Here is a 26,878-nt window from a genome sequence, read left to right on the forward strand (position 1 = left end):
CCTATTAATAGTGCTGTAATATCTGTGATGCTCGAGTGCAGATCTTGTTGCGTTGAGTTGATTGATTGTGATTCTGCACACTCGAGTTTTATATAGCCTTTTCCTGAAACGCCTGTTTTCATAAACAAGGTGTCGTTTCAGGTGTTTTTCTCTTAATTATCTCACTATTTATAGACCTTTGTACACAATGAACTCCCTGACTGGCTGTTTTTGATCCGTCTCCTTGAACTGACTAATATCAGGTTTAGAAAACAAAATCTAAGCAGACAGGCTTTTATACGACATGAAAAGACTCTCAGTCTGCAGTGAAGCCAGATAATTACTTCATTAAACTAAAAATATGATATTTTAAACCCAGACGAAGCCAGGCCTTCATCAAACATCAGGCTTTTACACTCAGAGATTTACTACCAGTATAAACGATATAATGATGATGATGATGATGATGTGAAGGTGCATACATTATATCCATAGTAATTAATGACTGATTAATCTATATTATTGACAGAATATAAATATGTGGTCTTCTTCTAAAGACGGGAAACCAAAAGCAAAGTTATTATAATATAACAAATATCGGTACCACTTTAAAATAAGACTACCTTTATAAAGGGTTTATAAATGAGTTACAGTTAGTTTATTAATGGTCACTAATTAGGTTGTAAATGATTTAAAAAGCATTAGTAATCAGATGTAACACACAAATAGTAAGGGCAACAGTATAGATGGCTGTGGGTTCACTATTGGGCAAACAACAGGTCATTGTTGCCCTTTCTACATATGTGTTATAACTGATTATTAATCATTTTTAAGGCATTTACAACCTAATTAGTAACCATTAATAAACTAATTGTAAACCATTTATAAACCCTTTATAAAGGTAGTCTTATTTTAAAGTGGTACCAAAAATATCAGTTTATGTGTATATACTTTATACTTTATATAATATTTTCACATTCACACACCATGGATGGATGGATTTTACTATAGAATATTAACAGGGTTCATACGGTCATGAAAAACCTGGGAAAGTCATGGAATTTGAAAATATCAATTTCGAGACCTGGATTAGTTTTGGAAAAATAAAATTACCCTAAAAGTTTTGGAAAAGTCATGGAAATTTGCTCTATAAATCTTTGTGTTTCAGTTTATCAATGGAGAAAATCTATTTTGAGTAAAAAAAATACATCAGCTCAGAATTATTTCAGTAATTTAGTAATTTTACAGTAATTTTATTTTTGTTAAAGATTGTCAACATTTTGTCTGATTCATTTTAGACCTACTATAATCAATTTTAATTATAGTTTTAGATGATTTTTTGTTTTTATTGTCCATGTCTGCACTGATGTTCAAAAAATCAAATGAAAAATTTATTTATTGAGAAATGTATTGGTTAAAATGTGGATGAACCCTGCATTTAAATTGTGAGTAAACCCATTTGTATGGATGCACCGATGTGTGAATTCTTGGTTGATGCTGAGCTCCGATATCAAACATGGACAGTGGCTTGCAAAAGTATATATACCCCTTTAATTTTTTTTTTTTTAACATTTTGTTCAACATTTTTAAACATTTTAATCACAAATTTAAATGCATTTTATTGAGATTATAAGCGATAGACTGACGCAAAGTAGTACATAATTGTGAAGTGGAACAAAAAAGATAAATATTAGCCAAATCTGGGCCTTGACCCGGTACTGATCTTTATTAAAAAAAAAAAAAAGAAAAAGCAATTATTGGCTGATAAAATTCAATACTGATATAATTCTGATATAATTGTACATCCCTAATATCTTCCCCCTTTGTTTACGCCCACTGGTTTTCCAGCATGCTCCAACATCTGCTGCTCAAACATGCAACTACACGAGTTAAATAATATATTTCTAAAACCTTTTTTATTTTATTTTATTATTTTTTTTGCAAGGAGTGCAATGTAAAAAATCTTTTATATAGATATTGCAATTATTGTGACAGGCCTAGTCCTCATGTCTAATGGTTTGATTTAATATATATAGAATTTTGAGAGCGTTTTTCTGTACCTGATTTATTGTTTTATGACGTTTCACAGGATAATTTCTGTGTGTATTTTAGGCGTGTAGAAGTTTGTAGATGCGATGCTCAGGGTTTTTCGTATTTCTATGATGATGTATTCTTGTGCGTTTAGGCCGTCGGCCCCTTCTGCGCAAATTAAACTTGACTTAATTGTTGGTTGATTAGCGCAATTAGCTTTCGTTAAACAATGAGGCTGTGATTCAATCAGGCTTAATTGCTTGTGTGCACGCAGGAAGCTTTCGCTAAGCTCATGAAGTGACATTAGAAAGTGATTTTTAGAAGAGTCTTCTAATGCCGGGTTATAATGGGAATATTTCTGCTGTTTCAGTGGTGGTCTCCGGGGAGAATCAGCGGAAAACAGGAAGACGTGAAGACGTCGTCCGGCTCCATATTCCACATTTACTTCTGAGAGTCCCCTTCCCTACAGGTAAACAAGGCTGTCCATCATCTCCGCTGGAAACAGCAGCCGGGCCTCATTTTCTGTAAGCGAGTTCATGACAGCAGTTATGGCTCGTTTTCTCTTTGGTCGAGTCGCTGTTCATTTCGCAGGGGTGTGTTTTTCCTCTTTATTTTCTCATCCATTTCTGTGGCGCCAAACTGCATCAAAACCACTCAGAACACGGGCAGAAAGGAAGCGACACAAATGAGATATCTTACAGTGGACAAATGTTAACATTCAGATGGAGGTTCTGTAAAATGGGTTCTGTAGATGTTTTTATAGAAATCTGTGTAGGTCATGCACAGCTAGTATCATGAAAAATATTAACTTTATCTATAAAATAAACACTACTGGTCAAGGGTTTTTAGAAAACCTCTTCATATTGTTTAGTGGTCCAGTAGATTTTATATTTATTTTTTTATTTATAAATGACTTTTTGATTACTGCAGTTCTTCTCCTTTCAGATTAACTCTAATTTTAATTCTCTTCTCTGCTGAAACCGAAACTCAGTCCTTAATCATGTTAATCTGAGCTAAAGGCTAATGCTAAAGCTGTTTCCATGTGGGTCAGCCAGACGGTCAGCCAGACAAGCTGGCGTAGAGTAACACAAGCTATTTGTCTCCTGAACCTGTCTCCAGTGTGAACCTGTCTATCAATCTATCATGTTAAGCTAAGCTAAAGGCTAAAGCTGTTGCCATTTTCATTCCTGAAGGCCAACTGTAAGTTGTTCACCAATTAGTTGTTTATTGCAGTTAATCACCCCCTCTATCTTTGCTTAGACTGCGAATTAATAGTAGATTAATCCTTATTTCTAAATCGAAATAAAAGGCATCTGAGGTGAATATTTTACGTTAGATTCTGACAGAGAGCTTGAATTCAGCGCAACACTTGAATGCAAAGCAACTCAAAGCCAAACTCAAATGATAAATAACGTTCTACAAACCAATTATTATATATTATTATATAATTATTATTATTATACCGCAGTTAGTTCCGATGTGATTGGCTGAGAGGCGTTCTGTGAGTGCCGTTATCAGCCGGTAATGCACTGTTGTAACCAAAGCTCCATGTATTACTTCGCCACATACAGGTAACCAATGATAAGCAATGATGCAGCGCTTACAAGCCAAACAGAGCAGCTATGGAACTATTTTAACTGGCGGAGTGTTTATAACCAAACAGATCCTATTTATTTTCTCCTCCTCTTTAACTCTTAAAATCTTTCAGTAAACAGTGATGATGGAACTGTGGTAAAATCACAAGCAATAATACACTCGACGTTCGAGCTAAAACGTGTAATATTGATAATCTACGACCACAGCACAGCAGTGCCAATATTACACGTTATAGCACAAACGTTATAGAGAGACTTCACCCACGTAACTGATAATCTGCTCCTCACTAAACTGCAGTGTGAAACCAAAACTAAAGGGATCAAATGAAGAAAATACAATGTAACAAACACACAAACCTCAGGTGTAAAAAACGCTTTAAAAACACAGTTAAAACTGGCCTGTATGTTGAATATCTTCAGGTATTGTGATCTTACACTTTCGCCATCATATTGCCATCATATCGGCCGCCCGTACAGCAGTTCACTGAGAGTTCAGAAGACACTTTCTCAACAGTGTTTAGGGTGTGTTGGTTTTTACTGACTGTTTAGATGCTTTACGAAGCTCAGAACTTCCTCATTTCTGCTGCAGTTGAGCTCGGCTGTGTGCTGCTCAACACACGAGGCATTAATAACACACCAGAACTTCACAGCTACAGCTTCTCTGAGCCGTGGTGTTTATCACTTGTTTACTGCTGGCCTAAATATATCGAGACTTGTTAGATTAAGACTTCTAATGAAAGAACTTTAATGCGTTTTAAGACTCAGCTCTGCCTGTTTTTTTGCCAGGAGCCCAAATAACCAAATAATTTAGTCATGGCTTTTTAAGGGGCGCTGTGGTAAATGGATGTCGAGCAAATGATGCAATTTATCCCCTGATAACCGTGCCGGGCTGCCGCGGGACTCCTGCCAGCTTTAAATAAGTGGTACCCAGATGGCACGAGGCCGACGCCCACTCAGTTACAGCATCTTCCCCAGAGCAGCTCCACCGCCACCGACTAACCAGCGACGGGTCAATCGAGCGGCGCCGCCTGTTGCTCACGCGCTGTTTAGCATATGCAAATTAGCTAATGAGGTGGCCTATCCAGATATCCCGTCAAAAGGGGGCGGGGACTCTGGGTTACAGGTGCAGAGGAGGGGCTTAACGGCAGGGTTTGGAGAGGAGGAGTCCAGATACTGAGGGAGGGAGATGTTCATGATCTCAGTGATGATTCCTACAGTCCTTTCACACTCTCAAACACACACACACACACAATACACATAGACTATACACGCACTATATTGATACACTATACACACACACACACACAATACACATAAACTATACACACACAATACACATAAACTATACACACACTATATAGATACACTATACACACACTATACAGATACACTATAAACACACTATACAGATACACTATACACACACTATACAGATACACTATACACACACTATACAGATACACTCCACACACACACTATACAGATACACTATACAGATACACTATACAGATACACTATACACACTATACAGATACACTACACACACACACTATACAGATACACTATACAGATACACTATACACACACTACAGATACACTACGCACACACTATACAGATACATTATACAGATACACTATACACACACTATATAGATACACTATACACACACTATACAGATACACTATAAACACACTATACAGATACACTATACACACACTATACAGATACACTATACACACACTATACAGATACACTACACACACACACTATACAGATACACTATACAGATACACTATACAGATACACTATACACACACTATACAGATACACTATACACACACTATACAGATACACTACACACACACACTATACAGATACACTATACAGATACACTATACAGATACACTATACACACACTATACAGATACACTATACACACACTATACAGATACACTATACACACACTATACAGATACACTATACAGACACTATACAGATACACTACACACACACACTATACAGATACACTATACAGATACACTATACAGATACACTATACACACTATACAGATACACTACACACACACACTATACAGATACACTATACATATACACTATACACACACTACAGATACACTACGCACACACTATACAGATACATTATACAGATACACTATACACACACTATATAGATACACTATACACACACTATACAGATACACTATAAACACACTATACAGATACACTATACACACACTATACAGATACACTATACACACACTATACAGATACACTACACACACACACTATACAGATACACTATACAGATACACTATACAGATACACTATACACACACTATACAGATACACTATACACACACTATACAGATACACTACACACACACACTATACAGATACACTATACAGATACACTATACAGATACACTATACACACACTATACAGATACACTATACACACACTATACAGATACACTATACACACACTATACAGATACACTATACAGACACTATACAGATACACTACACACACACACTATACAGATACACTATACAGATACACTATACAGATACACTATACACACACTATACAGATACACTAAACACACACTATACAGATACACTATACACACTATACAGATACACTTCGCATACACTATACAGATACATTATACAGATACACTATACACACACTGTACACACACTATACACACACTATACAGATACACTATACACACACTATACAGATACACTATACAGATACACTATACACACTATAGACATGTACACTATACACACACTCACACATACACACACAAACACTATACAGATACACTATACACACACTATACAGATACACTATACACACACTATACAGATACACTATACACACACTATACAGATACACTATACAGATACACTATACACACTATACAGATACACTTCGCATACACTATACAGATACATTATACAGATACACTATACACACACTGTACACACACTATACACACACTATACAGATACACTATACAGATACACTATACACACACTATACAGATACACTATACACACTATAGACATGTACACTATACACACACTCACACATACACACACAAACACTATACACATCATACACACACTATTTATTCTCTCTTTCCCTTTCACTTATTTTTTGTCACTCTTTCTTTGTGTTTTTTTTTTTTACTTTTTCCTTTCACATATTAACTCTTCTCTTTCTTTTTTCCTTTCATCTTTGTCACTCTCGTTTTCTTTCCTTCTTTCCCCCACTTCTTTTTCTTTCCACCTTCCACCATCAATTTATCTTTTTCTATCTTTTATTTCTCACTGTTTGACCCTCCTTTTTATTTATTTTCTCAATCACTCTTTTTTGTGTCTTTCTCTTTTTTATCTTAGTCTCTCTCTCTCTCTCTCTCTCTCTCTCTCTCCTTACACTCCTTTCACACTGTGCCACACACACACACACACACACACTGTGGTAGTGTAAGGTGTGTGTAGGGTAATGGGATGGTACAGCAGGTGCTCAGATAAGTGATTTTTTTTCTCCTTCAGAAGTAGTTCTATTATTAGATCCTGTGGAAGACAATACCAGACTGCATCTCTCTCTTATTGTTTTATCTCTCTCTCTCTCTCTCTCTCTCTCTCTCTCTCTGTCTCCTCCCCTCTCTCTCTCTCTCTCTCTCTCTCTCTCTCTCTGTTCTACTCTTTCTTTCTCCACATTACACTTTCTCTTTCTCTTACTCCATCTTATTCTTTATCTTTTTTTTACTCTCTACATCCCTTTCAATTATTTACTCTCTCTTCACTTTCTTTATATCCTTTCCTCTTTGTCACTCCTTCTCTATTCCTTTGTTCTGTCTTTCTTTCTCTTTCTACCTTTATTCTCTCTCTTCACATCTCAATGCGCATCTTCCTCTTTCACTTTATCACTTTCTTTGAGTCTTATCTATTTCTAGTTAAGTGTCTCTCTTTCCTCTCTCTCTTTCTCCTCTATTTCTCCTCTCTTTCCCCTCTCTCTTTCTTCTTTCTCTTTCTTCTGTCTCTTTCTCTCTTTTCCTTTCTCTTTTCCTCTCTCTCTTTCTTCTTTCTCTTTCTTCTGTCTCTTTCTCTCTTTTCCTTTCTCTTTTCCTCTCTCTCTGTCTTCTCTCTCTTATTCTTTCCTCTCTCCTTCCTCTCTCTCTTTCCCCTCTCTTTTTCCTCTCTTTCCTCTCTCTTACTTCCCTCTCTTTTCTCTTTCTCTTTCTTCTCTCTCTTTATCCTTTCTCTCTCCTCTCTTTCCTCTCTCTCTTTCCTCTCTCTCATTCTCTCTCTCATTCTCTCTCTCTTTCTCTCTTAATTTCACTTATATTTTCTTTACACACACAAATGTTCTTTCTTTTTCATTTTTGCCACCTTCGTCTCTCTCTCTCTCTCTCTCTCTCTCTCTCTCTCTCTCTGTTTATCCCTCACTTTCTTCCCCTCATTCTCTCTCTCTCCCTTTCACTTATTTTCTGTCACTCTTTCTTTGTCTTTTTCTTATTTATTTATTTATTTATTTTTCTTTCTCCTTTTTTATATTATTCTCTCCTCATTGAAAAATAAGTTTTTTACAAGTGACAAAAAAAAATACTTTTTTATTTATATGCTGTATATTTGTTAGTATTTATTTCTTTTAGTTTTACAATTTTTGTTCTTTTTTATTGCTTTTATATGGACGTGGTGTTGGGACCCAATACTTTCTCTACCTGCTCTCAGAGTAGCAGCAGCAACTAATGTTAAACTCACTCTCTGCTTTTCTTTATCACTTCAGAGACAGCAGAAACAATAAACATGGGCTTTACTAAAAAATGTTTGTTTTGCAAAATTTTAAGGCTTAAGAGTCATAAATTAATGCTTTTACAGCAATTAAAAGTCTTTTCTAGAGACAGTACATCCAAATCAAAACTATACTACCACACTAGATCTTTAGCCTTTCAGAGGTGAATGTATTGGCCTTTAGCCTGCTCCTAACCCCGACTAGCACTGCTGGAGCAGCATTAGCATTAGCTGCTAACCGCAGCAATAGCTCTTTCGTCGTTCAGAGGCGAGTATATGAGACTGCAGCCTTTGTGTTTACTGTGTTAAAACATGCTAAGTGGGATGGATAGCTAGCTAATGTCACCCTGGTTTACTGGAACTCTCAGGGTTCCTCAGTATAGCACTGTTGCTAGTGGTTAGCCACCAATGCTAATGCTCCAGCCTTAGTGCTGGAGAAATTTGGGAATCTAAGCTTACTGTACATAAACAGAAGTGCTTTTCTCACCCAAATAAACAGTTTTCAGGAGAGAAATCTGCGTGGATTTACATCCAGCACTTGTTTGTATTAAAAAGAAAGTATTTTCTGCAGAATTAGAAGTTCCTTATAGTGTCTCTTAAATTGTGCTTTATAATCCAGTGTAGCTTATGTATAAACGTAGACCAGAACATAAATGTTTATTGATATTTCACCTTATAATCCGGTGCACCTGGTGCAAAAAATACGATATATTTACGACTATGATCTTTGTTCTATGATGGGTCATTGTGTCCTGCAGTGTGTCATTTTAATTATTAATAAAACAGACTTTGTATGTCTTCAAAACTTATTTCTGCAAGCAAGCTAAACACTAAAGGCCTGCATTACCACATCCATCCAAAGCCTTCAACATCAAGGTGGCCTTAAAAGTGCAAAATCATCCTCATGCAAACATGTAAACAGTGCCTGGGGTGGAGATAAGAGGTTTAAAGAGTATTGTTTACTCTTCAGTCAGCCAATACTGAGGAGCAGCAGATAATCAAATAATCACTGTTATAGTCATCAATTAATCTGACTGATCTGACAATTATTTTTTTAGTAGTCGATTAGTCGAAATTAGTCATGATTATTGTTGTCATGGCCACTATTTGCTCTTCCTATTGGTAAATCTCCTGAGTCAATGCATGGTTTAACACACCTTTACAGGTAAACAGGTCATTAGATGATTAGATCTTTACTGAATATGAAGTTCCACTTTTTCACCTTACATTCCACCTTAAATGCCCTAAATCAGCAGCTTCTAAACATGCAGTAGTGTTAGAGAAGCTAAGCTAACGTTAGCAACAAGTTTCATAGTCTTTCTCACTCAATGTTAGTTACTAGAGCCTGCTAGAGTAGTTAAACAAGAGTTTTCTGTTCCGCCTTAAATGCTGCAGCAGTTACATTCAGAGTACGGTATTTGAAGACTGTAAGGCGCCCTATTATTGAATGTCTATTTTCTGGTCTCTCTTGAAAAGTATTTGAGTGAGCAAAACGCTTCCATTTATTTACAGTAAGCCTAGAATTCCAGTATTTTAATGCGTTTAGCAGCAGCGCTTAGCACTAGTAAATGCCACCCGATAGAACTACATTGAGAAATCCAGAGTGTTCCGGTAACGCAGGGCGCTATTAGCTAGCGGTTCGCAAACTACAGCTAGATGTTCTCACCTCTGAATGGCGAAAGAGCTAGAGCTGCAATTAGCAGCTAATGCTAATACTGCTGCCCCTAGCCTTAGTGCTGGAGAAACTTCACTGAAACTCCTGTATAACTCTGTACTTCAGTGGAGTGGCTTTACTGCTCCTTAATACCTGACTGATAGAATTCATACTTAAGAAGCACCGGATTATAAAGCGAACTGAACGATTTTTGGAAAAATGTAAGGATTTTTATTACACCTTATAATCCGAGTAAAGTATGGTACAAGAAATTTAATCAATTTAAACACTTTTAATCATAAGTTCAAAGCCTTTTTAAAATCTTTTTTTCTGACACCAACGTTGTGATGAATTTTGTGATTATTATTATTGTTATTGTTATTATTATTATTATTATTATTATTAGTAGTAGTAGTAGTAGTATTTTTAGTATTATTAGTATTATTATTACACATGTGTTGGGTTAATTCTTCATGTAAACACTAATATGTGTATTAATGATAGTTTGAGTGTTGTTTGTACAATTAAAACATTAATTTTCTAAAAATCTCTTTTATATCTGAAAAAAATCCTTAATTAATCAATTAATCAATATAAAATTTAATTAAATGGGATATTCCTTGTAATGTCTGTAAATCAGTGGTAATACCCAACCCTACAGCTAACCAACTTTCTGTATTTTATATATATTATACATATTATCCTTTTTTATTAGGAGCATAATGGTTGGAAACAAACAGCTGTTAGCTAATGGAATAAAAAGCAAAACACAGTGATTTGCATGCATTATATATGAAATATAACATATATATATATATATATATATATATATATATACAGTTGTGGTCAAAAGTTTACATACACTTGTAAAAAAACATAATGTTATGGCTTCTCTTATTTTTCTGTGATAGAGTGATCGGAACACATACATGTTTGTCACAAAAAACAGTCATAAAATTTGGTTCTTTCATAAATTTATTATGGGTCTGCTGAAAATGTCACCAAATCTGCTGGGTCAAAAATATACATACAGCAACATTAGTATTTGGTTACATGTCCCTTGGCCATTTTCACGGCAACTAGGCGCTTTTGGTAGCCATCCACAAGCTCCTGGCAAGCTTCAGGTCGAATGTTTGACCACTCTTCTTGACAGAATTGGTGCAGTTCAGCTAAATGTGATGGTTTTCTTGCATGAACCCGTTTCTTTAGCACTGTCCACATGTTCTCAATGGGGTTTAAGTCAGGACTTTGGGAAGGCCATTCTAAAACCTTAATTCTAGCCTGGTTTAGCCATTCCTTTACCACTTTTGATGTGTGTTTTGGGTCATTGTCTTGTTGGAACACCCAACTGCGCCCAAGACCCAACCTTCGGGCTGATGGTTTTAAGTTTTCCTGCAGAATTTGGAGGTAATCCTCCTTCTTCATTATCCCATTTACTTTCTGCAAAGAACCAGTTCCACTGGCAGCAAAACATCCCCAGAGCATAATACTACCACCACCATGCTTGACAGTAGGCATGGTGTTCCTGGGATTAAAGGCCTCACCTTTTCTCCTCCAAACATATTGCTGGGTGTTGTGGCCAAACAGCTCAATTTTTGTTTCGTCTGACCAGAGAACTTTCCTCCAGAAGGTTTTATCTTTGTCCATGTGATCAGCAGCAAACTTCAGCCGAGTCTTAAGGTGCCTTTTCTGGAGCAAGGGCTTCTTTCTTGCACGGCAGCCTCTCAGTCCATGGCGATGTAAAACACGCTTGACTGTGGAGACTGACACCTGTGTTCCATCAGCTTCCAAATCCTTGCAGACCTGCTTCTTGGTGATTCTTGGTTGACTCTTGACCATCCTGACCAATCTCCTCTCGGCAGCATGTGATAGCTTGCGTTTTCTTCCTGATCGTGGCAGTGACACAACTGTTCCATGCACTTTATACTTGCGTATAATTGTCTGCACAGTTGCTCTTGGGACCTGTAGCTGCTTTGAAATGGCTCCAAGTGACTTCCCTGACTTGTTCAAGTCAATAATTCGCTTTTTCAGATCCACACTGAGTTCCTTTGACTTTCCCATTGTAGCTTTTGTAGCTGAGTCTAATCACTGGGTCAAATGAGCCCTATTTAAATGGGCTCATGAGAAGTCAACAGCTGTAGTCAATCAGAATCACTTACAAGAAGTGAAGAGGCCATGACATGAAGCTAATTTGATTGACACAACTCGCTACATCACCAAAATTGACAAATTTTGTTGCTGTATGTATATTTTTGACCCAGCAGATTTGGTGACATTTTCAGCAGACCCATAATAAATTTATGAAAGAACCAAATTTTATGACTGTTTTTTGTGACAAACATGTATGTGTTCCGATCACTCTATCACAGAAAAATAAGAGTTGTAGAACTTATTGAAAACTCAAGACAGCCATAACATTATGTTTTTTTACAAGTGTATGTAAATATATATATATATCCACCTTGATCAGATCTCCTTGGGTAAATTTAACCCCGGTTTTAAGATTTAATCACTGTTTATACTGTATCTCTACTCTATTCATATTACATTAATACTGAATCGTGTCCTCAGACCACAACTGAGGATAATATTAGCAATAACGATCAATAATTAGAAACTCGTTAATTATTCGAAGTGTGTGAGTCATTAGGAGAAGTTGTTTCTGCAGATGCAGGGATGTTTTGAGTTTGCTGAACTGCACACTTGCAATTTTTGGTTGCAACTCTGCAGATTGTGGAGAGAAAATGTTTAACCCCACCCACCAGATCACAGCCTGTTCAACTAATCTTATTTTCACCTTCTGCTCTTCTCGCAAATCGGGGGAGGAGAGCCACCTTCCTCTTTCCACTGCTGATTTTAGTGATGATACGTGATGAAATGGAGGCCTGTTATGTTGGTTTTAATGGAAATGTTCATTTTTGTTTTTATTTTTAAATGTACATTTTTGAGTGAGGCGTTTACATTTACTTTCATGAAATTCACTAGTTAGATATAGTCTCAGATACTGTGTGTTAATTGTATACTGTATTTGTTCATTGGATATGGTGTTTGTTAATTAAATAATTGGATGTTTGTTAATTGGAAGCTGTGTTTGTTCATTAGATGCTGTGTTTGTTTGTTAATTGGAAGCTGTGTTAATTGGATACTGTGTTAATTGGATAATGTGTTTGTAAATTGGATACTGTGTTAATTGGATACTGTGTTTGTTAATTGTATACTGTGTTAATTAGATGATGTGTTTAATTGGATACTGTGTTTGTTAATTGGATACTGTGTTAATTGGATACTGTGCTAATTGGATAATGTGTTAATTCGATAATGTGTTTGTTAATTGGATGCTGCGTTTGTTTATTTAAAGCTGTGTTTGTTTATTTAAAGCTGTGTTTGTTTATTTAAAGCTGTGTTTGTTAATTAGATGCTGTGTTTGTTAATTGAAAGCGGGGTTTGTTAATTGGATGTTTTTTTTTGTTAATTGGATACTGTTTGTTAATTAGATGATGTGTTTTTAATTGGATTCTGTGTTTGTCAATTGGATGCTGTGTTTGTTTATTTGAAGCTGTGTTTGTTAATTAGATGCTGTGTTTGTTTGTTAATTGGATACTGTGCTTGTTAATTAAAAGCTGTGCTTGTTCATTGGAAGCTGTGTTGTCAATTGAAAGCGGCGTTTTTTGGTGTTTTTGGATACAGTGGTAATTGGACAATTGGACATTGGAATGCTGTTTGTTAATTGGATGCTCTGGTAATTGAATGCTGTTTGTTAATTTGATGCTGTGTTTGTTAATTGGATACTGATTTGGTTTGTTAATTGGATACTGATTTTGTTTATTGGACACTGCATTGGATACTGTGTAAATTTGATAGTTTGTTTGTTAGATACACTGTTTAATTGAATAATCGGGCACTGTGTTAATTAGTTAATTTGACTATGTTTATTAATTGGATGCTTTTTTCTTAATTGGATGTTGTGTGAAGTGGACACTGTTAATTGGACACTGTATTTCTTAATGGGTAATATGTACTGAGATCATGGGTGGGATGAAATATAGATATGGTGAATTATCATATTGCATTGTTTGCAGTACGTTATCAATATGTGGCGTATTATTATATATTTGACCTGCTCTGAATGTCTTTCTCTGCCTCTTTATGCTTTATTTGAGTTGCGATTTAAAATAATCAGTGGAATTTTTCTTTAATCACTTAAATAAAGTTCTAAGAAGGTTGATTAATGTAACTTGGTATATCAAAACTTATAGTTTGATAAATACAGTAAGGAATTATTCTTCATTTTTAATTGTAGAGAAAATTAATTGACCAATTAGTGTCAAACTTGAGGATACTGTCAGTACGTTTATAGTTAGTTGACTCCACTCAGATTAGATAATGGTTATTAAAAATTGTTATAGTGTAAAACTATGTACACAGTGATTTAATTAGGGCTTTATTATGTTTGGTTTTGGTGACAGTAATTCATAAAATGGTTTATTTTAAGAGATAATAATATATTTATATATTTATATGTTTCAATGTAATGCACTAATTGGATACTGTGTTTGTTTTACACACACAGTAATGGCATTAGATTGCTAAAAATATGAGTATAAATTGGGTTTTCTATCTAATAGTTAATAAATTGTCAGAGAATATATAGTTAGTTAGTATAATTAGTTGAAAGTATATGAAAAGTCATGTAACTGTGAAAAGTTCTGTTGACTCCTATTAATTTATTTTTTTTCTCAGTCCTGTTTGCATTAAAATGACAAAGTACAAGACCAATTGGTACTTTTGGTAAGCAAAGTGGGCAGTGTGCCAAATCCTGCTGGAAAATGAAATCTTCATCTCCATAAAAGTCTAAAGTCAGTGCAGTTTTTTTTTTTCCATAAAATCTTACAGCTTCCCTCTGCTGAAGACAACTTTTATGGAGATGCAGATTTCATTTTCCAGCAGGATTTGGCACACTGCCCACACTGCTTCCCAAAAGTACCAATTGGTCTTAATATATAATATTCCAATTTCCTCAACAATAAAAGAAATAAATGCTTAAAATAGATCACTCTGTATGTTTAATACATCTATATAATATATGATTTTTACATTTTCAACTGAATTACTGAAAAAATAAAGTAACTTTTCAATTATATTCTTATTTTTATTTTTTATGCACCTCTATAAGTCTATAACCTGAAATTCCCACCATTCATACAGTACACATTTTAGTAAAGGACGTGAATGTGAAGAACCTTTAAATTAGTATTTTAACTTCTTAAAAACTTGTAAAAGGTTCTTCACACACATATATGTATATATCTTTTATAGAAATGATTTTTTTTATGGATCCAAATTAGAGGTGGGCGATATGGCCCTAAAATAATATCACGATATTTCATGATATTTTGGTGATAACAATATTTTTTGGTGATATGACAAAATATTTCAAGAATACACTACTGCACCAAAATGAAAATATGAAAAATTAAGTTTTATTATTGGATACGATATGATATGGCACACCCCTAACTAAGGTATTAAAAAAATATTATTAAAGTAAAATAAATGAAACTGGACAGATATACATGATACTGGACAGAATGAGAACAGTGTGAATTATTATTTTATTCTGCTAAAAACAGTATAAAAGTAGAACCCTGATGTGGTTATTAGGGGTGGGTGATATGACTCAATATTTCAGGGTATAATATTTTTATATTCATAATATATTCATTTTTTGTCTTCTGTGTCATCACTTTAAGAAGCCTTATTTTTTCTTAATATTTACGGAGCTGAATTAAATAAATGAATTGTGTTCTTTAGGACAGTTTAAGACGATACCCTCGGCCGCCTTCGACACGGTCAACCATGACTTCCTCCTAACTATACTCTCAAACATTTAGATCATACCTCACTGGGCACTCGTTCAAGGTGTCGTGGCAAGGACAGCTGTCCTCAGCCCACTCCCTATCCACTGGGGTTCCACAAGGTTCGGTACTGGGTCCCCTTCTCTTCTCAATATACACTGCCTCTCTTGGTCAGGTTATCCACTCACATGGCTTTTCCTACCTGATGACACCCAGCTATACCTGTCATTCTCACCTGAAGATCACTCAATCTCTGCACGGATTTCGCAGTGTCTCTCTGACATATCCTCATGGATGAAGGAGCATCACCTTCAATTAAATCTCTCAAAGACTGAACTTCTGGTTATACCAGCACTTCTCTATAAGCATCGACTCTCTCTCTCTCTCACCGACAAAGGTTGCTAGGAACCTGGGTGTTCTGGTTGATGACCAACTCTCCTTCACGCACCATGTGGCCTCAGTTGCTCGATCCTGCCGCTTTGCGCTCTATAACATCCGAAAAATTAGACCGTTCTTGAAGCAACAGGCCACCCAACTCCTGGTGCAAGCGGTCGTCATCTCACGCCTCGACTACTGCAATGCCCTGCTAACTGGCCTCCCGGCCTGCGTAGTAAAACCACTCCAGATGATCCAGAACGCAGCAGCACGTCTGGTCTTCAACCAGCCAAAACGGGCACATGTCACCCCGCTGCTCATTGAGCTCCATTGGCTACCAGTTGATGCTCGCATCAAATTCAAAACTCTTACAATCGCCTACAAGGTGATGACAGAACAGCTCCTTCCTACCTGCACTCACTCCTGAAGACTTACGCTACCTCCCGGCCGCTGCGCTCCTCCAATGAACGTTGCCTCGCTTTACCAAACAAACACTCACACAAAGCAATCCAGACTGTTCCCATACAGAGTTCCCCAATGGTGGAACAAACTACCTTCCACTACCAGATCAGGAGAATCTCTCACTATCTTTAATAAACTCCTGAAGACAGAGCTCTTCAAAGAGCACTTACTCTCCTAACACCTCTAACTAACTACCTTCTACTACCAGATCGGGAGAATCTCTCACTATCTTTAATAAACTCCTGAAGACAGAGCTCTTCAAAGAGCTCTTACTCTCCTAACACCTCTAACACACTAACTACTTCTAACCTCATTTCCTTCTTCCCCTCCTTCACTTCTATATCCCATTATTTCCCTTCGACCTCCTTTAAGCCCTATCTAAAAATGGTTCATCTTAATTCCTATTACTTTTGTACTTCATTATGGTAAGACGCTTTGGACAAAAGCGTCTGCCAAATGAAATGTAATGTAAGGTAATGATTTAAAGGGAATGAACACTAGAACAAAAATATTAAAGTATTGGTGGTATTTGTTCTGTTTCTGATTGGTTCTTTAAACTCTTGTGTTTGATGATATTGTGCAGTGTGTGTTTGTGCTGTGTGTGTGTTTATTGTTTTGTAAAAGAGTGGAGGAAAAAGCAATCTGAAGAAAACATTCAGAGGCCTTGAAAATATGTTTTTTAGCACTTGAGGAAATGCCTGTGATAATTGGATGCACACATAACTCACATCCTGAAATATGCATTACACATTTCTGCATCACATTTAATTGTGTCACAGCTTGTAACCCCTCATAAAACAACCCCGACCAATCAGAGCTGCTGCCTATTAGAAATCACAGCACGAGAAAACCATCCTCAACTGAGACAAAGTGATAATTCTGCTAAACTCTCTCTCTCTCTATCTCTTTCTCTCTCTCTCTCGCCTGCTCTATCTGTTTTTTCTGAATTTATCTCTTTTTCTTGCTCTCATTGTTTTTCCTTCCCCTCTATATCTTTGTCTCACACTCTCACCATCTCTCACTTTACTCTCTCTCTCTTTCTTTTCCTCTGTCTTTTTCTCACTTTATCTCTCTCTTTCTCTTACTTTATCTCTCTTCCTCTATCTTTCCTCTCCTTCTCTTGCTCTGTCTCTGTTCCTCCCTCTTTTCCTCCCTCTCTCTTTCTCTCACTCTGTCTCTGTCTCATTATTTCTTTTGCTCTGTCTTTTTTCTCACTCTATCTGTCTTTCTCTTACTCTATTTTTCCCTTTCTCTCTTTCTCTTACTCTATCTTTCCCTTTCTCTTGCTCTCTGCCTTTTTTCCACTCTCGTCTCGTCTCTTTTTCTCACTTTATCTCTCTTTCTCTTACTTTATCTCGCTTCCTCTATCTTTCCTCTCCTTCTCTTGCTCTATCTCTGTTCCTCCCTCTTTTCCCCTCTATCTCTTTCTCTCACTCTATCTCTTTGTCTCACACTCTCTCACCATCTCTCACTTCACTCTCTCTTTCTTTTGCTCTGTCTTTTTCTCAATTTATCTCTCTTTCTCTTACTTTATCTCTCTTCCTCTATCTTTCATCTCCTTCTCTTGCTGTCTCTGTTCATCCCTCTTTTCCTCTCTCTCTTTCTCTCACTCTGTCTGTCTCACACACTCACCATCTCTCACTTCACTCTCTCTCTCTTTCTTTTGCTGTCTTTTTCTCACTTTATCTCTCTCTTTCTCTTACTTTATCTCTCTTCCTCTATCTTTCCTCTCCTTCTCTTGCTCTGTCTCTGTTCCTCCCTCTTTTCCTCTCTCTCTCTTTCTCTCACTCTATCTCTTTGTCTCACACTCTCTCACCATCTCGCACTTCACTCTCTCTCTCTATTTCTTTTGCTCTGTCTTTTTTCTCGCTCTATCTGTCTCTCTTACTCTATCTTTCCCTTTCTATCTTTCTCTTACTCTAATTTTCCCTTTCTCTTGCACTCTGCCTTTTTTCCACTCTCGTCTCTCTTTTTCTCACTTTCCCTCTCTCTTTCTCTTACAATCTTCCTCTATCTTTCCTCTCCTTCTCTTGCTCTATCTCTGTTCCTCCCTCTTTTCCTCTCTCTCTTTCTCTCACTCTGTCTCACACTCTCTCACCGTCTCTCACTTCATTCTCTCTCTATTTCTTTTGCTCTGTCTTTTTCTCACTTTCCCTCTCTTTCTCTTACTCTCTTCCTCTATCTTTCCTCTCCTTCTCTTGCTCTGTCTCTGTTCCTCCCTCTTTTCCTCTCTCTCTTTCTCTCACTCTGTCTCACACTCTCTCACCATCTCACTTCACTCTCTCTCTATTTATATCTTTCCCTTTCTCTCTCACTTGCTCTCTGCCTTTTTTCCCACTCTGTCTTTTTCTAACTATCTCTCTTTCTCTATCTTTCCTCTCCTTCTCTTGCTCTGTCTCGGTTCCTCCCTCTTTTCCTCTCTCTCTCTCTCTCTCTCTCTCTCTCTCTTTCTCTCACTCTTTCTCTCACTCTATCTCTTTGTCTCACACTCTCTCACCATCTCTCACTTCACTCTCTCTCATTATTTATTTTGCTCTTTCTTTTCCTCGCTCTATCTGTCTTTCTCTTACTCTATCTTTCCCTTTCTCTCTTTCTCTCTCTCTTGCTCTCTGCCTTTTTTCCACTCTGTTTGTCTTTTTCTCACTTTATCTCTCTTTCTCTTACTTTATCTCTCTTCATCTATCTTTCCTCTCCTTCTCTTGCTCTATCTCTGTTCCTCCCTCTTTTCCTCTCTCTCTCTTTCTCTCACCCCGTCTCTGTCTCACACTCTCACATCTATCACTTTCTCTCTCTTTCTCTTGTTCTATCTTTCTTGCTCTATTTGTTTTTCTTTCTCACTTTATCTCTCTTTTCTTCCCTCTCTCCTACTCACTCTGTCTCTTCATCTCAGTCTCTCTTTCTCTTGCTCTATCTGTTCGTCTCTTTCTCACTCTCTCGATCTAAAAGGGACTGAATTAAATATTTGTAATTATTATTTCTGCTGTTGTTACAAAGACAAATACACACTTCTCGTTTTGCATGACGATATCTACCAACATTAACATGAACAAATATAACTACCCAATATTATTTATTTTAATGTAATAAATGCTGTACAGATTGCCTTATTAGCAACATGTTGATTATTGATTTCTAAAAACGGCGTTTCACCAAATTTTGCAAATGTTGTATTTAGTGGTGTGCCATATCGTACGTGTGCGATAATATCGCCAAAATGTTTTAATATCGTGAACGATATTATACCCTGAAATATTGTGCAATACCACTCACCCCTAATTATCACATCAGGGTTCTACTTTTTTGCTGTTTTAAGCAAAAGAAAAATTCACACTGTTCTAATTTCCTATTATATATCTACTAGAGACTGATACTGTCCAGTATTATTTATTTTACTTTAATCCTGGATTTATGGAAATATATGGAGTGCATTATTATTAGTATCATGGCATTCTGGGTCAATTACTTATGCTACAAATCTGCTAAATTTCTTGTATCTTTTTAATATCTCAGTTAGGGGTGTGCAATATCATATCGTTTTGTTTCAGTAGTGTATTTTTATTTTTATATTTTTCATTTTGCCAAGAGTATCGTTATCGCGATAATACCATGAAATACCGTGATATTATTTTAGGGCCATATCGCCCACCCCTAGTTGTATTTTAGTATTATGTTATGACTTAATTTTGAGATATGTTGGTCTTACAAATATAATTTTTGCAATTTTAGGAAATGCCTGTGATGAGTGGATGCAGACACGACTTACATCCCTGAGATATCATCACTGTCCAATGAAAAACAAGTATCTCCAAAACAGTGACTTTACAGGAGAGAGAAAAAACAACCTTCAAAGCTTTTAATGGAAGTCTATGCAACTATGCAAACTTTTTTTTTCAGGTCATTTTGAAATATTTCTATTGGTCCGTTCATGAAGAAATTTTGGCACAGTTTGAAAAGATAATTTGTCCCTTAAACTATGTAGTAAACTAAAAATTGACAAAAATGGAGATACTTGCTTTGCTCTCTCTATCAATTTAAATAATTTAATTGTGGTTGGCTTTATATGAATGAGAAATTAAATGAAAAATTAACAGAAACATCAATGGCAATAAAAATGGCAATAATAATAAACATCATCATTGGGTATAATAATAAAAAAAGCATACATTAGACAACAGCAAGGTGCAGAAAGTATATACCTTTTTTATTTAATTATTTTTTACATTAGCTTTAATTTAATGTAATTTCTCTCTCTCTCTCTCTCACCTTGTTTGCTCTTGTATGTTCCTCCCGTTTTCCTCTCCGTTAGTGCGCTCCGTTAACACACTCTAATGTTCGTCTCCTCCTGATCCGGAGAATAACCCTCCATCACGCCACAAGGCTCGTCCCCGCCCCCCCTAAAGTGCAAAGGAAGATGAATTCGGGCCATAAAGGCGGACCATCAGCAGGTCTTTTATTCTAAATGGCTCTGGGGATTGGTATCGGTGAGGCTGCGGCGTTCCCGGCTCCGTCGTGTTCAATCAAGTGTCCACTTAGCCGCGACTCGGAGTAATTGTCCCCGAGTGGGACACACACTGACCTGTTAATGTCTCCGCTGACCCGCTAACCTTGTCGGCAGGTCTCGGGGACGGCCTGTAAATCAGCCGGGTCTCCTCCGGCCCGCGAGGAGACGCCTGTGGTGGAGGAACCACTCGCTGATAATCGTCCTTTACTGGAGAGGTCACTTACTCTACACTCCACACTCTACTAATAAACCTGTAATAAACAGTTCTGCAGAGAGTTCTACCGTACAGAACCATTTATGATCCCACATAGAACCATTTGTGGTTCCTTATATGTGGTTCCATATGTGGTTGCTAAGGCACTGCTAAATGGTTGCTAGGCAGTTACTAACATATTCCAGGTGGTTGATAAGGCATTGCTAAGTGGTAACTAGGCAGTTGCTATCATTTCTAAAGTGGTTGCAAAGGTGTTACTAAGTGGTTGATATGCAGTTGCTATAATTTCTAAAGTGGTTTCTAAATGGTTGCTAGGCAGTTGTTAATGTTTTCCAGGTGGTTGTTATGGTGTTGCTAGTGATTACATTTTGTGGATAGAAGAAGTAGAAGAACAGTAAGTTCGAGTGAACAGTATTTAATAGTTGGAGTTGAATAATTTGCATATTTATATCTGTGTAGTTTGATATTGGGTATTTATAATCGGTAATCTGGTGAGTTAATTCGTCTTTTTATCAAGCAAGTTTAAAAAAAAAAAGAAAATAAATGCTTTTTATTTCAAACTCTGACGCTGAGCTGCGAAAGCAGATGAAGATAAATAAGTTATAATGGGGTGAATATATTGCTGTGGGAGAGATATAGAGAGATATATTTAAAGCAGGAAAAGTAAAGGATGAGTGAAGGTGTGATCAGGCAGATGCTGTTCTGTTCTGAGCCGTAAACACTCTCACTCAGATCCATCAGACGTGTGTTTGCTGGCTTTTTACGCACCATCTGCTCAGAGACGGCCTTTACCTCCTCCAACACATGCTCTTCATCTGACTCAGATCCTGTCAGATCTAGAGCTGGATTAATATACTCATATTGCGATATATCGTACGATTTTCTTTTGGTTGAGAAGTGTTCTAGCCGTGATGATATTTGTTATAACATCACGGCCTTCTCACACTAAACCTGTATCACTCCGCTGACGTAGCGTGCCGAGTAACGGCGTATTTATACACAGTACAGTTTTGAATCATCACCTCCACCGGCAGCAGCAGCTGCAGCAGCATTAGCATTAGCTTAGCACAGGCTAGCGCTCAGCCACGGCACACTCGCCCGCAGCGCTGGCTCATCTTTTGTGGAAAAAAGGGAAGGAAAATCGCTCGGCTAATGCCGTCTGACAGCCAGAACGGTACCTTAACCAGCCAGGCTAGGCTAAGCTAAGCTAATGCTAATGCTGAGCAGCTAAAGCAAGCTACGCTAACCTAACCACAGTCCAGCCGGCTAGTTAAAACCAACACCACCCAGCAAAACAAGCATAAATACCCAAAAAATGTGCAGCGTTCTCCTGAAGACGACTCCACGGAGCAGGAGAGGAGAGTATTAGCGTTATTTCACGCTCCTAACGTTACCATCTTCACTTATTCACAATTTTGCTTTTAAGCTAACTTTTGTGGTGTTAGTTTGTATGAACTATACACCGTTTTGTAGTTAAGTTTCAGTTCTGTTACAGTTGTGGTGGGACTACTTTTTGGCGGAAGGCTCAGTCCATATTAATGCATATTCATTCTCAATTTCTTAAGTTCTTTGATTTATTTTCTTTATTCATTTTGTAAAAAAGAAACTGTTGTATAAAAGCAATAGAAAACTCGAGGTCGTGTGTTATCACGAATAACATCACAGCTGGAACACACACTCCCTCTCGTGTTCGATTGTTTAATTCAAACATAGGAGCTCTAAAATTTAGCTATACAATATGTATCACGATACATGGGGTTATTTAAGCAATAGAACACAAGAGGGAGTGTGTTATCGTGAATAACATCACGGCTGTGATTCGGTCGTAGGCACGAGCCGAAGACCGTGATGTTATTCGCGATAACACACACAACCTCGAGTATTCTATTGCTTTTATACAAAATGAATAAAGAAAATAAATCAAAGAACCTCAAGAAATTAAGAATGAATATGCTTTAATATGGACTGTGCCTTCCGCCAAAAAGTAGTTCCACAACAAGTGAACTGTAACAGAACTGTAACCACAAAAAACAGTGTATAGTTTATTTTTAGTTTTAATATTAAAATAAGTAAATACAACTTAATTTTAGAATAATACAGAAATTATAAACTGGCTTAATGGCAATACATACTTATACATTTCCCTCTCAGAATAGAAGGGATTGATTACATATTTAATCTAAACACTGTCAAATTTAAAGTAATATTGTCTCTTAATATTTACATCTCAATTGTAAATAAATTGAGATATATTTAAATAGAATTTCCTAAAAAAAATAACAATATCCTACCTGTGTGAATGAACATCTCCTACAATATGCTTTGTTATTTTATATAGGTACTTTAGGTCCACGATCAAAATGTTCTGCATAAATGGAGGGGATGATAAAAAATAATCACGCTTAATCGACTAATTGGGAAAATAATCGTCAGATTAGTCGACTGTTGAAATAGTCATTAGTTGCAGCTAGGCCCGTCACAAAAACAAAATTTTCAGGACGATACATAGTCCCAGAAATTATTGGGATAAACGGTAATATTGTCATTTTAAAGGGGCACTAGAGAAAATGCTTTTTTCCTGATTCTGGGCTACCAAATGTGCTTTAAGACAACGTGCCACAGTCGTAAAATACTAGCATAATACTATTATTACACCACTTAACAGTAAAACTAACTTTTTATTATTGAGAGCAGATATTGGGCTTAGAATATATATATAAAAAAATAAATAAATTTAAAATAACTAACACAAGTAAAGTACAACCACCCTGGGACTGTGGGTTCTGAGAAAACTGCACTAAATATTAAAGACCTTTTATAAAAAAAAATAACAAAGTAAAATATATAGATTAAAGTAATATTTACATGAATTCAAAAAACCTTTTTTTTTAAACTCTGGAAACAAAGGCACTTGTAGATTCTTTTTTTTAATCATATATGTGTATGCTATAAAACACACATTAGCTCAAAAACACAAGTGTCCATATGATAAAGACACAGATGCTTAGCCAAAGCTCTTGCTATAAATGTATTTTTTTATGTATCTGTCAGACAAATTCCAAGCAAGGCACATCAGCATGTTTAACCTGTGGGGCTTGAGGCAGGATCTCTCTGAGGAAACAATATTTATATTCAATATTCAGCTCACTGTTTTGAAATAAACATACTGGCTAATTCCATTGATTGTTCAACTCATTCATTTGGCTTAAAGCCAAAATACTCCCAAAATACTGAAGCCATGGAACTTTAAAACAATGTCTATCCGGACTGGACTACTCTAAACCTTCCCTAAAGCTGTTTAGTTTTGAGAGAGTCTTATTAGCCTCGAATACGTTCGCAAGCTAACAGGTGGCACCGTCAGTGATGCATAAATTCACACTGATGTGAGAACTCAGTTCCTAACCGATAGATGTGGCTGTCTGACTGATTCGTCGAGAGCCGACAAGAGAGCAGCACAGCGCGACGTCGGCAAAAATTATCGCGGTTAAAAATTAATCGTACGATTCATCAATGACAGTAATCGTGACAGGCCTAGTTGCAGCCTTGCACTGATATATAAATGGTGTAATGTTAAGATGCAGGTTCTGGACTGGAGAGAGAGTTGATGAGTTGATGAGTTGATGAGTTGATGAGTTGATGAGTTGATGAGTTGATGAGTTGATGAGTTGATGAGTTGGTGAGTTGGTGAGTTGGTGAGTTGGTGAGGTGATGAGATAACAGTGATGTTCTGTGAACTTAGACTATCAAAATGTCATCAGCCCACCCCTCATCAGCCTAATGAATGGCAAAATACACTCTCTTCTTCTCTCTCTCTCTCTCTCTCTCTCTCTCTCTCTCACGATTAATCAACTAATCGTAAGAATAATCGTCAGATTAGTCGATTATTGAAATGGTCATTAGTTGCAGCCCTGCTCTGATATAAATGGTGTTAAGTTTAGATACTGGTTCTGGAGTGCGAGGTTGCGAGGTTGATGAGTTGATGCCGAACAGTTGATTTGACAACAGTGGTGTTCTGCTGTGATCTTAGGCTATCAAAATGTCATCAGCCCACCCCTCATCAGCTTAATGAATGGCAAAATACACTCTCCCCTCTCTCTCTCCCTCTCGCGATCGATTAATCGACTAATCGGAAGAATAATCGTCAGATTAGTTGACTATTGAAATGGTCATTAGTTGTAGCCCTGCTCTGATATAAATGGTGGAAAGTTAAGATGCAGGTTCTGGAGTGCGAGTTGATGAGTTGATGAGTTGATGAGTTGATGAGTTGATGAGTTGATGAGTTGATGAGTTGAGTTGATGCCGAACAGTTGATTTGACAACAGTGGTGTTCTGCTGTGATCTTAGAATATCAAAATGTCATCAGCCCACCCCTCATCAGCTTAATGAACGGCAAAATACACTCTTTTCTTCTCTCTCTTTCACTCCTGTCTTTATCTTTCTTTCACTTCTATCCCTCCATCTCTCTCTCTCTCTCTCTCTCTCTCTCTCTTAATGAGAGAAAGCCTGAGTAAGTGCTGACCGCTGCATAAGCTGCATTCTGCTATGCAAATCCTGCCGTCTGAGGGGCGATGCGGATTTGTTAATGCAACGTGTCTCTTTCCCCCGATGTCTGACGGCGTTCTGCAGAACTGTGACTGGCAGTGAGTGCGTGGTCCCGGCGGTTACGCGCGTTATGAGTCGCAGAGCGTTTGCTGCGTGTGCTCTGCAGATCTCCTCTGATTATTAGATGAGTAAATATCACTGCAGTCAGAAGTGCTTACTGTTATTTAGTGAAAAGAGGAGAGAGAAGAGAAAAAAATCAAATGTCGGCAAGTGTTAAGATGCATTTGGGTCGTTGTGAGAAGTCCTGGAATTAGTTTGTCACCGTCAAAATCAACGTTTGTGGTCGGATTTCATCACGTTTGTGTGTTTTTTCCTCTCGGTTTGAGTAAGCCGTGTTTATGTGGGTTGTGTAAATTTGAGGGACACTCCCCGCCTTTAGAAAATGGTATCAATTCCTGTTTGTAATTTGCTGATGTTCATCTGCATCTCCTTTATCTCTCTCTATCTCTCCTTCTCTTTATTTCTCTCTCTTTCTGTCCCTCTCATCTGATATTTCAGACAGAGCTCTCTCTCTCTCTCTTTTCGGTGTTCGATGACCCCCCCCCTCCTCCGGTTCAGTGCTGAATTCTGATTGGAAGAATGGAGGATCCATCAACATATCGAAGTAACTGATTACGTTACGTTTCCACCATTTACAATTACGATTCTAATCTTATTGAACAGATAGGAGAACGTAGAGTTACTGTAGAAATGTAGAAATCTCACCTAAAGACTCTCATTTGGTGTAGAGTTGTGTGTATGTTTTTAGAGAATTGAAATGAGCAGTGTTATCCACTACT

At 37.0% G+C, this 26,878-nt stretch overlaps 1 protein-coding gene across 6 annotated transcripts in view; it reads left to right on the forward strand.

Annotated features, from left to right (window-relative positions):
- The window catches only part of foxp1b (forkhead box P1b), a 409,787-nt gene that overhangs the window by 16,224 nt on the left and 366,685 nt on the right, over nt 1-26,878 (forward strand). For 5 of the 6 annotated variants that reach the window (XR_007439200.1, XM_049479473.1, XM_049479470.1 and 2 more), the window contains exon 2: nt 2,381-2,479. The gene's annotated coding sequence lies outside the window, so the exon portion shown is untranslated. Of the gene's footprint in view, nt 1-2,380; nt 2,480-26,603; nt 26,704-26,878 lie in introns of those variants that run through there. The other variant, XM_049479471.1, reaches the window with a different exon arrangement.

Source organism: Astyanax mexicanus, chromosome 5 (genome assembly GCF_023375975.1).
Source record: "Astyanax mexicanus isolate ESR-SI-001 chromosome 5, AstMex3_surface, whole genome shotgun sequence".
In the NCBI taxonomy this organism is placed as follows: domain Eukaryota; kingdom Metazoa; phylum Chordata; class Actinopteri; order Characiformes; family Acestrorhamphidae; genus Astyanax; species Astyanax mexicanus.